Source organism: Rhineura floridana, chromosome 9 (genome assembly GCF_030035675.1).
Source record: "Rhineura floridana isolate rRhiFlo1 chromosome 9, rRhiFlo1.hap2, whole genome shotgun sequence".
Classification (NCBI taxonomy): domain Eukaryota; kingdom Metazoa; phylum Chordata; class Lepidosauria; order Squamata; family Rhineuridae; genus Rhineura; species Rhineura floridana.
Window position 1 is genome coordinate 117,418,791 of NC_084488.1, and position 5,173 is coordinate 117,423,963.

At 44.6% G+C, this 5,173-nt stretch overlaps 1 non-coding gene across 1 annotated transcript; it reads right to left on the reverse strand.

Annotated features, from left to right (window-relative positions):
• Positions 1–3,868: 3,868 nt before the first annotated feature.
• Positions 3,869–3,939, reverse strand: TRNAP-UGG (transfer RNA proline (anticodon UGG)). The gene has a single exon. It is a non-coding gene; the product is annotated as a tRNA-Pro (tRNA).
• Between the last annotated feature and the right edge of the window lie 1,234 nt (positions 3,940–5,173).

The following is a 5,173-nucleotide window of genomic DNA, read 5'->3' on the forward strand; positions in this document are numbered from 1 at the left end:
ACTTCCCACGAGTCGTGATCATTCACTATCATTGTCCCTCAGAAGATACATAATCATAAAAATATAGAAGATGGATCTGGTTAAATCAAAGTGATCACGCTTTGATTAATAAATGGGTACCTTGTTAATTTTGGAATGCATACCAGAGTCTACATTCGCAACAGAGCATAAATCTGCCTGACACATTAATTGGATCTCACTTCATTGCTTTCCGATTTATCTTCCATCCCTGCCACTGATCTTAATTATATCCTGAAACCAAGATCTCCAAAAAAATTTATGACGGGTGTGTGAACTTGAAATAGGGCTGTGAGCCTCATCAAACCACACTGACAGCAAAACATGTGCATTACTGTGGCAGGTAAGGGTATGAGCTGGGAAGTCCCTGGCTTAAATTTCACCTTGACCATAGACTCAACAGGTGATCTTAGGCAAGCCGTGCAACACCTCTTAGGCCAACTGCATATAACACCTCTGCTAAAACATCTGCACTGGCTGCCCATATCCTACCAGGCTAGGTTCAAGGCTCTTGGGTTGATATGCAATGTCTGAACAAACTGGGTCCAGGATACCCTAAGGACTGCCTGAGCCCTTATATCCCAACCCAATCACTGAGATCATCCAGAGGAGTGGTGTTAATGGTCCTCTGTGTTACAGAGTCTCAACTGGCCTCAGCCAGAAGTCAGGCATTTAGTATTGCCAGTCCCTTGCTATGGAACACTCTTCCAACAGAGATTCAGTAGGCACCCTTGCTTTTGTTTTTCAGTCACCTGGTGAAGGCATTTTGTGCTGACAGGCCTATAGAGATGTTTAAAATGTTTTTTGAGCAGCCAGTTATTTTCATGATTGTTTTATATTGCTTTTAAATGGTTTTCTGTTGCTGTACACTGCTCTGTTTTTTGTGACAGGGTGGTATATATAAATATTTTTATACATGAATGAATATATAAGCTGTTGTCTTTCAGCTTCCCCCATTCCCTACCTCACAGCATGGGTGTGAGATATTAATACTGACCTCCTTCCAGGGGTGAACAAATCAGATTATTTCTCGTCTATGTCAATTTCACATGTGTTCATTCATTCTGTCACATTTCCACATACATCTTTAATTTTTTTAAAAAAAAAAGTTTGAAAATCCACATTTAAATATATGTAATGGTATGCATTTCTCAACATATTTTACTGTAAAATGCTAATTCTTTTATGAATTTTGGTACTTTTTAGAGCTGAGAACTGTATCACAAAACTCAGCAAAATCTGAAGAATAAATTACATTCTGATCCATGTATTAGGCCACATTCACACCATACATTTATTCCACTTTCATCTGTCATGGCTTCCACCAAAGAGTCCTGGGAACTGTAGTTTTTGAAGGGTGCTAAGAGTTGTTAGGAGACTCCTGTTCTCCTCACAGAGCCACAAATGGTTTAACAGTCCCTCTTCACAGGGAATTCTGGGAACTCTGTGTTTCCCTCCATATTATCCAATATCTGTGCTCAGGGGAATACTGTAGATCCTCAGAGGCTAATCCAGTATTTCTTAAGGAGATGATGAGTAACAGCAGGCACACTTCCTTCACAGAGCCTCATTGACTGCTACCAATCTTTCCCATGCAATGTGGAGCTGCAAGGATAGCTGGGGTGCACCTGTGTATGTGTGAAGACAGATTTTATATTCATATTGGGTGATGGTGAGGACCAACAGACTTGCCCTTGCACTGCACCCTGCAAAAATTGAGTTGTCCTACAACACAACAGGCATTCCATGACAGCTGTCAGAGTTCCTCGAGGTCAATGACAGAAGACCTTACCATCTTCTATAAGGTGGTGCATACCAAAGGCCCATCTAGTTCAGCAACCTGTTCTCACAGTGGCCAAACAGATGCCTATGGGAAGTCCACAAGCACCTCGGCTTTTCAAAACTATTATTTTAGCACATCTGGCTTTTATAAATCTGTCCTAATCATTTCCTGATAAGAGAGGGAAACACGGGGAGCAAATATACCCCCTATTAATGCAATATTGTCAATGACCCCTGTACGTAGTCCAGCCCACCAGGAAGAAAAATTGTGCTTCAATAAAGAGCCATAAATGTCAGACGAAAGTTGACTTTGTTGTTTATTAAATGTATGTTAATAATGTTGTTGCAGAGCTAAGTGCTCTATTGATTGCTAATCTGAGTTGGAAACTCTGGTCTCTGGCAGCCTGCCAGTCGACACCAAGAATGTTTGCTCATGTAAAAGTCAAGCAAGAGAGTGGCTGAGTACGTACGCTGTTGGGTATGCTTTAACGGATTCCTGCACTGAGCAGGGGATTGGACTCCATGGTCTTATAGGCCCCTTCCAACTCTACTTTTCTATGATTCTATGATTCTGTGTGTGTGGAAGGAGGAGCAATGGGTATGTTCTCCCTCCTCTGTTGGAGCCAGTACACTTCTGAACACCAGTTGCTCACAATTGCTCACAAGTACAGATAGTGTGGTTGCACTCAGGCTCTGCTTTCAGGCTTCCCAGAGGTATCTAGTTTGCTACTGTGACAAGTGGATGCTGGACTCGATGGGCCTTTGGCTTGATCCAGCAGCCAGGCTCTTCTTATGATGTTCTTTCTTACAGTGAGTCAAGCAATTGTCAGAGCTTGAAACAGGCAATTCTCCAGGCTACAAACTGACCTTCATTTTCGTCTCCTTCAACAAATGGGAAGCAGCTTTTTTCTTCCATGTATACAAGTTGGTATTGTATTTTTCTGCACAATCAGAAGGCCTCATGGGTGGCTTGGTTCTATAATAAAGTCAGCACTGCCTAAAAATACAGCCGTTATATCTGCCTGGACACTGTTGGAAACAAGATGTTGGATAAAATGGACTTTTGGTCTGATCCAGCAGGATTCTTCAGATGTTCTTATACAAAACTCAAAAAGATCTAACATAGTTGTTGAATCTCTCTCTCTCTCTCTCTCTCTCTCTCACACACACACACACACACACACACAGAGAGAGAGAGAGAGAGAGAGAGAGAGAGAGAGAGAGAGAGAGAGATTCAGTGATAGGCATTAATTTCAATGGGTCTTCTCTGAGTGTGACTAACATGCCCTTAAAAATTCCCTTAAAATTGAAAACGATGTCATTGTATAGATCCAGGGCTGCCAGCATGGCACCTATGGATGCCACTATGCCTGCCCGTACCTCTTATGGTGCCTTTGAACAGTCTCAAATATGCCCTAAATAATCAGTGGAAAATAGATTCTTTGCTATTCCTGCTCAGTTCCTGTTTGCACTGGCTCAACCTCTCCTACATTGAACATGCCCCCTTAAACATACCCACATTTAGTTGGATGCCAGAACTGGACAGCCATCCTCCCGTCCATTCTGAACAGAGGAGAGGTGCAAAGAGCTTCTCTGTGAGTGACGGCAGCGGTGACTGATGTTGGTGACATCAGTGCGGTTGATAGGGGGACATGCCTGGAACACTTTGTACTCCTGTCTCTGTTTCCCCTCTTTTAGATGTGGTAGGCATTTTGCATCATGTCACACCCCACGGCAACCATTTTGGTTTATGCCATGCACCCCATGGCAGCCACTTTGTGACTGGTGCTAATGGCCCTTTCTCAAAATTCCATATGTGCTCACGGGCCCAAATAGTAAACCCTATTATAGATGTACATTTTACCAAAGCACTGCTAACCTCAGAAGGGCCTCATGGAGTTTAGGGGTGGAGGGGGAGATTTAGTCCACAAGATGCAGCTAGGAACATGGGGACATAGGAAGCTGCCTTATACTGAGTCAAACCATTGATCCATCAGCTCACTATTGTCAACACTGACTGGCAGCGGCTCTCTGGGGTTTCAGACAGGGAGACTCTCCCAGCCCTACCTGGAGATGCCAGGGATTGAACTTGGGACCTTCTGCATCCAAAGCAGATGCTCTACCACTGAGCTATGGCCCTTCCCCAAAGAGGGACATCATTGCTATATTATCAAAAGCTGTCAGACCAGGGAACAGCAGTTTTGTGTGCCATGGCCCCACGTGATGATCTATCCAAACTGCATCTTGGATCACCTTCCTGACAAGTACTCTCAGGCTAGCCCTGGACTGGCCATTGAGTGCTTGTGGACAGGAAGAGTTATAAAATATCCTTTTTTGGAGGGGTGGAGACCTTAAGAACATAACGGTCTGCTGGATCAGGCTAGTGACCTATCTAGTCCAGGATCCTGGTCTCACAGTGTTCAACCAGATGCCCATGGGAAGCCTACAAGAGCACTCTCCCCTCCTGTAGGTTCCAGCAACTTCAGAAGCATACTGCCTCTGACCAGGGAGTCAGAGCATAGCCATCATGGCTAGTAGCCATTCATAGCCTTATCCTCTAGGAATTTGTCCAATCCTCTTTTAAAGACATCCAAGTGGGTGGCCGTCACTGCCTCTGGTGGGAGCAAATTCCATAAGCTCAACTTGTTTGAGCAACAAGGTTCTTCTGGCTCCACTGTATTCCTGTTTGGTCTTTGGCTCTGGCTCTTGGCTTGGTTTGTCAGCAGTGAGCCCTCACTCAAACCTTAGTGCCTGGCTCCTGCATCACTTTTGAGAGCACTCTATGGCTTAGAGCCAGCATGTATTGATCCAGCTGCAGTTACATAAACATGGCTTGCAGCTGCATGCCATGTACTTTGAGTTTCAGCAAAGCAGCTGCTGGGGTCTTTTATAAGGAAAAAGTGTTACAAAAACCAAAAGTCTAGTTTTGCAACATATTCCATAAATGACTGTTGATAGAAACAACAGTCTAGTGCAGCCTTTCCCAACTAGTGGGCCACCAGATGTTGTTGGACCACAATTCCCATCTTTCCTGACCATTGGCAATGCTGGCTGAGGCTGATGGGAGTTGTGGTCTGTGAGGCGTCCTTCCCTGGCTCTCCCTGTCAGGTTCCTACCTGCTCATGGTTACTGCCTGTCTCTAGGCACCACCAGGGACTCCACCAGTCCGGACTGCTCTCTCTTATGGTTTCTCTCCCCGCTCTAGCACAGATCTCAACAGATCCCCCTGCTAGGCAACCACCAGTAACGTTCCAATACTAGTATTCCCAGAGACTCTGAATACTGGTATTGTTAAAAGCAGCCACCTGTTAACTGCCTGGTGATCCTCACAGCGAGTGCCTCTAGGGATCATGCTTCATATCATCGGGGATGG